Genomic DNA, 6743 nt, shown 5'->3' with positions numbered 1-6743 from the left:
TATTGCCACTCCAGCTCTTTTTTGAGTGTTGTTTGCTTGATACATTTTTTTCCATCCTTTGAGTTTTAGTTTGTTTGTGTCTTTAAGTCTAAGATGTGTCTCTTGTAGGCAGCATATAGACGGATCATGTTTTTTTATCCAATCTGCCACTCTCTGTCTCTTTATTGGTGCTTTTAGTCTATTTACATTCAGCGTAATTATTGATAGGCATGAGTTTAGTGCTGTCATTTTGATATCTTTTTTTGTGTGTTGTTGACAGTTTCTTTGTTCCATTTAATTTTCTGTGCTGAGTTGTTTTTCTTTATGCATTTTCTTTTCATCTTTTTCATTGTTGTTGATTTTGTGTTTGCTGAATCTTTATATTTTTCTTGTTTTTTATTTTGATGTGTAGGATTGTTAGTTTCCTTTGTGGTTACCTTAATATTTACCCCTATTTTTCTAAGTTTAAACAAGTCTGTTATTTCTTTATATCGCCTTGACTTTCTCTCCATATGAAAAATCTATGACTACATTTTTTAGTCCTTTTTCGTTTAAGTGTTGTAATCTTTTACATATTGACACCTCCATTTCTCTACTTTCAGTGTTTTAGCTTTGATTTATTTTTGCGACTTCCTTGTCTGGGTTGATACCTGGTTGCTCTGTCCTGTGTTCTAGTCTTGGGTTGTTATCTCATGTTATTGATTTTCTAACTGGAGGTCTCCCTTTAGTATTTCTTGTAATTTTGGTTTGGTTTTTCCAAATTCCCTAAACTTCTGTTTATCTGGAAATGCCCTATTTTCACCATCATATTTGAGAGACAGTTTTGCTGGATATGTAATTCTTGGCTGGCAATTTTTTTTCCTTCAAGGCTTTATATATGTCATCCCTTTGCCTTCTTGCCTGCATGGTTTCTGCTGGGTAGTCCAAGCTTAGTCTTATTGACTCTCCTTTGCAGATGACTTTTCATTTATCCCTAGCCAATCTTAAAATTCTCTCTTTATCTTTGGTTTTGGCAAATTTGATTTTAATATGTCTTGGTGACTTTCTTTTGGGATCTACATTATGTGGGGTTTAATGAACATCTTGGATAGATATCTTCTCATCTTTCACGGTACCAGGCAAGTTTTCTATCAACAAATCTTCAACAATTCTCTCTGTATTTTCTGTTATCCCCTCCTGTTTTGTGCTCCAATCACTCGTAGGTTATTCCTCTTCATAGAGTCCCATGTAATTCTTAGAGTTTCTTCATTTTTTTAAATTCTTTTATGCAATTTTCCCTCAAATAAGTTGGTGTCAAGTGCTTTGTCTTCACTCTCACTAGTTCTGACTTCTATTGCCTCAATTCTGCTCCTATGACTTTCTATTGAGTTGTCTAATTCTGAAATTTTATTGTTAATATTCTGGATTCTGATTGCTGTCTCTCTGTGGATTCTTGCATCCTATTAAATTTGTCATTATGCTCTTGAATAACCTTCTTAAATCCTCTATTGCTTTTTCTGTGTGTTCCTCAGCTTGTTCTGCATTTTTAATGATCTCCTTCCTGATCTCTTGAAGAGTTCTGTATATTAATCTTTTGTATTCTACCTCTGGTAATTCCAAGAAATTCTCTTCCTCCAGAAAATTTCTTGATTCTTTATTTTGGGAGCTTGCTGAAGCCATCATGGTCTGCCTCTTCATGTGATTTGATATTGGCTGTTGTCTCTGAGCCATCAATAAGTTATTATATTTATTTATTTTATGTTTGCTTACTATGTCTAGCTTCTTGTTTTGTTTTGTTTTGATATGCCCAAATAGGCTACTTGTGTGAGCTAGTTTGATTATTGGCACCTTTGAAGCTCTAACGTCCTGTCACCAGATGGTTACAGCTGTTACTAGGTATGTGAGCCCAGGAGTATATTTACTTTTCTTGTAAGAATTCAATTCAGGTGTCCAGGTAGTTGGTCCCCAAGTGCATAGTGTAGGCTCTCACCTATATTACTAGACAGGCATGGGCATTTGGTGTAGGCACAGGTATCTGGCTGTAGCAGGGGGTCACATGCTGAGAAAGGCAGGTGGCTAATGGCTGCCCCTGAGTGTCTGGGAGAAAAGCACATCCCTGTTCCTTAGAACACATAGGTGGGTAGGTTTTGCAGCCGGGCTATGAGTACCCAACGCTGTTGGCTGTAAGCACTGGGGGCTACCACTTATTCTTGAACCCCTGTTGTGGGTTCAAGCCATGGTATTTTCTTTTTTTTAATTGTACTTTAGATGAAGGTTTACAGAACAAATAGTTTCTCATTTAACAGTTCGTATATATATTGTGTTATGACAATGGTTAAAAACCCCTGACATGTCAACGCTGTCCCTTCTCAACCACAGGTTCCCTATTACCGGCTTTCCTGTCCCCTCCTGCCTTCTAGTCCTTGTCCCTGGACTGTTGTGCCCCATTTGTCTTGTTTAATTTTATGGGGCTGTCTAATCTTTGCAAGCCATGGTATTTTTAATCTCCTCTCATACACATGCAAAACTGGGCACCGAATAAGGAAGACCAAAGGAGAATTGATGCCTTTGAATTATGGTGTTGGCAAAGAATATTGAATGTACCATGGACTGACAGAAGAACAAACAAATCTGTCTTGGAAGAAGTACAGCCAGAATGCTCACTAGAAGCAATGATGGTGAGACTTCATCTCACGTACTTTGAACATGTTTTCAGGAGGGACCAGTCCCTGGAGAAGGACATCATACTTGGTAAAGTAGAGGGTCAGTGAAAAGCGGAAGACCCTCAATGAGCTGACTGACACAGTGGCTGCAACAATGGGCTTAAACATAGCAACGATTGTGAGGATGATGCAGGACCGGGCAGTGTTTCGTTCTGTTGTACATGGGGTCACTATGAGACAGAACCAGCTCGAAGGCACCTAACAACAACCTAACAAATATGTCTCTAATAACAGAAGAGAAGGTAAACACCATTTTAATGGTGATAGACCTGAGGGAAACGTGTAATTTGCAAGAAAATCAAACCACAGAAATATCTGTGGTATATAAATAGGGGTCTTTCTGAATATCGTATGGTGTGCCAGAAGTTGCCCTTTATACACAATTTCTTTCGAAATACTTAGTTCCATGTTGCCTTTGTTAATGCAGAAATAATAATAATAGGTTCTGCCACTACTCTGTACAGCTTGAGTAAATATCGGAAAACAATAGAATGTAAGTCTAGAAATGCAGATTTCAGCCCAATTCTGGAGTACCTTGAATGCCAGCGTTGGAATTTTATTTAATAAGCAGTCAGAAGCCAGTGAAATTTGTTAATGGTGGTTGGTCAGTTTTGAGACTGTGAACACCGTAACAGAGATATGGTTTCAAGAAGATTAACCAAACAGCAGGGAGTAGGACGGATTAGAAAGAGAACCTAGAGGTAAGGACTTACCTTGTCTGTCTAGAGTCTAACAAACCTGTTGCCTTCGAGTTGATTCTGACTTACAGTGACCCTATACGACAGAGTGTACTGCCCCGTAGGGCTTCCAAGGCTGTAATCTTTATGGAAACAAACTGCCACGTTTCTCCTGCAGAGTGGCTGATGGGTTTGAACTGCCGATCTTTCTGTTAGCAGCCAAGCTCTTTAACCATTGCAACGCCAGGGCTGCTTTACAATAGTCTAGGAAAAGGGTCAAATAAACTAAAGTGGTAGTAGAAATAATGGAAAGGAGGGAAATGGTGCAAGAAGTATTACAAATGACTTAGCAATTGACCTGTAAATGGTTATAATGGTCAGGGTTAAGGAAAAGCAAAAACAGCTTCTACAGTTTTGACCCAGGGAAAGGAGACAGTAACACTATGAACAAGACAGAGAATTTGCCACAAGGAGTTAGAAAGGCTACTCGCTTTACTCCTGTGAAAACAAGGTTTTTCTTACCTCCCTGTTGTTCCTTCTCAGTCTTGTACATTGGTTTCTCTTTTTTTGCTTGCCCCTTTAAAAGTCAGTATCTCAGACAATTCACTAATGATCTGAGCAATGCATGTCAATTAGATACCTCTTTTTGCTTAGCAAATGGAAAACAATTAAAAGAATTTACCATCTCCAGTGTCAGTATCAGTGTTGGGGAAAAAGATATGGTTATACGCTCTTAGAGGTATAATTTGGGAATGTGCTGTCATTACTGCTCCACCTCTAGCCCCAGGCAAACACTGATCTGCTTTCTGTCACTTAAGTTAATTTTACCTATTTTAAAATTTCATTTAAGAGGAATTATATAATATGTACTCTTTTGTATTCAGCTTCCTTAACTCAGAAAAATGTTTTTGAAATTTATCTGGTTCATTTCCTGTTGTTGTTGTTGGGTGTCATCGAGTCGATTTTGACTCATAACAGCCCCATGTGACAGAGTAGAACTGCCCCATAGGATTTTCTTGGTGGTAATCAATGGGGAAGCAGATTGCCAGGTCTTTCTCCCATAGACACTGTATGTGTTCGAACCACCAACCTTTTGGTTAGCAGCCAAGCACTTAACGGTTGCACTACCAGGGCTTCTATTATTTAATGTATTAATCCACTAAAAAGTTTTTATCCATTCACCTGTTGATAGCCATTGCTTCCAGTTCTTGGCTATTATAAATGAAGCTGCTGTTAACATTTATATTTAAGTCTTTGTGTGGATATATGTTTTCCTCTCTCTAAGGCAAGTACCTAGAAATGGAATTCCTAGGTTATATGATTAACTTGGAGCCCTGGTGGCACAGTGGTTAAGAGGTTGGCTGCAATTGGTCAGCAGTTCGAATCCAGCAGCCATTTCTTGGAAATCCTATGGAGTAGTTCTACTCTGTCTTATAGAGTCACTGAGTCAGAATTGACTCGACAGCAAAGGGTTTTTTTTTTTTTTTATGATTAACTTTATAAGAAACTGCCGAAATGTTACCCAAAGTGGGTGTGCCATGTTATATTTCCACTAGCAGTATATGAAAGCTCTGGTTGCTCTACATGCTTGCCAATGCTTACTATGGTCAGCCTTTTAAATTTTAGCCATTCTAGTAGGTGTGTAGTTGTATTTCACTATGTTTTAATTTTCATTTCTCTGATAACTAGTAATGTTAAGCATAATGTTATGCGCTGATTGACTATTTGTATATCTTCTTTTGAGTGATGTCTGTTCAATTACTTTGCCCATTTTTTTAATTGGGTTGTTTGTCTTCTTATTGAGTTATAAGAGTTTGAGATACAAGTTCTTTATCATATATATGTATTGTGAATATTTTCACCCAGTCCGTGGTTTGCCTTTTCATTTCATTTAAGGTGGTTTCCAAAGGGCAGAAATTTTTAATTATAATGAAATTCAATTTATCAATTTTTTTTTTTTAATGACCAGGGCTTTAGGAAGCCCATCTGTAAGAAAATGCAAGTCTCAGCTTCAGTTTGCTACCTGTCTGCTACTCATCTAGGTTGCAGAACTGGGCTAGAATTCAAGCAAATCTTCCAAAAATCTAAGAATGTAACAGTCTTGTGTTTATATTAATAGCTATCATTTAGTAGGTCTATACTATGCAGTATGCAAAATACTGCAGATACAATATCTCATTTAATCCTTTCAAAAGTCTTACAGAAGAGAAAACTGGTATTTAGATTAATAAAGTAATTAGACTACAGCATACTTTTTTTTTTTTTTTTAGGCAGGAGAGGCATATTTTATTTCTCCAGTGACATATGACATATGACATATGTACAGTTGAATATAAATTAAAGGCCTGCTTGTATACCAAAACCAGGTCCTTTGGGTGGTTCAGTCAAAGAGGTAAGACCACCAGCTGGCTCACAAGAGAAGAGTCCACTCCTTGGCCCAGGTTTTGGAATTTTGCCAGCTTTGAGCTCATCAATAATTTCTTCAATATCCTTAGGTGTCAGATCCTCATAGTAGTTGTCATTTGTTTGAACTGTTGGTACGTTTACACAGGCACCTAAAATTCCACCTCTATAAGAGTGAAAAGTTTGTCAGGTGTAGTCTCCCCAACCTTTATTCCAAGCTTTCTCTGAATGGCCTCCAATATGCTGTCAGAATCTCGAAGCATGCAAGGTGTGGTCGTGCAGACCTGAATGTGATACTTTCCAACTGGCTTCTGATTATACATTGTATAAAAAGTTGCTACTTCATATACTCTCCTGGAGGAAGTTGTAAAATTTCTGCAACCTTTTTCATAGCAGAGATGGGCAACCATCCATTCTGTCTATGTGCTAAATCCAAGACTGGAAGCACAGCTGCTGCTTTATGCCCTTCTGGATAGTTCTTTACAACTGCCTCTATCCTCTTACAGTTTTCTGGTGTAAAATCAAATGGAGTATCTGGATTATTCTCAGGAGTATCTCTGTGCACAAATAAGGTTCCTCCAGCTCCATTCTGCACAACTGTCTTATGCAAATTCCTTATATGTCTTTCCACGGGGCTGTGAGGCCAGCTGCTCTGGCCCAGAGCACTGCGGAGAACAACATGGCAGGCCAAACCGTTCGCCTTTCCTACAGCATACATATTGTAAGTGGCATAACTAGATGTCTTAGGCTGGGTTTTCTAGAGAAGTAAAGTCAGTAAAGCGTAGAACTATATATAGAGAGAGATTTATACCAAGAAAATGGCTCATGCGGTTGTAGAAGCTGAAGCATCCCAAGTCCATGGGTCAGGATAGAGGCTTCTCCTGATTCATGTAGCCGCAGGAGCTGGCAAACCAAGATCAGCAGGTCAGACAGCAGGGCTCTTGTTCACAGGCTGCGAAGATCAATGAATCCCAAGATCAGC

The 6743-nt window shown here is 38.5% G+C and overlaps 1 pseudogene; it reads right to left on the bottom strand.

The window, feature by feature from the left end:
* Positions 1–5669: 5669 nt before the first annotated feature.
* LOC101344645 (NADH dehydrogenase [ubiquinone] flavoprotein 2, mitochondrial pseudogene) lies at positions 5670–6442 on the bottom strand (annotated as a pseudogene).
* Positions 6443–6743: the final 301 nt, after the last annotated feature.

Source organism: Trichechus manatus, unplaced genomic scaffold, assembly GCF_000243295.1.
Source record: "Trichechus manatus latirostris isolate Lorelei unplaced genomic scaffold, TriManLat1.0 scaffold00086, whole genome shotgun sequence".
Classification (NCBI taxonomy): Eukaryota; Metazoa; Chordata; class Mammalia; order Sirenia; family Trichechidae; genus Trichechus; species Trichechus manatus.
This window is presented reverse-complemented; position numbering and strand designations above follow the sequence as displayed.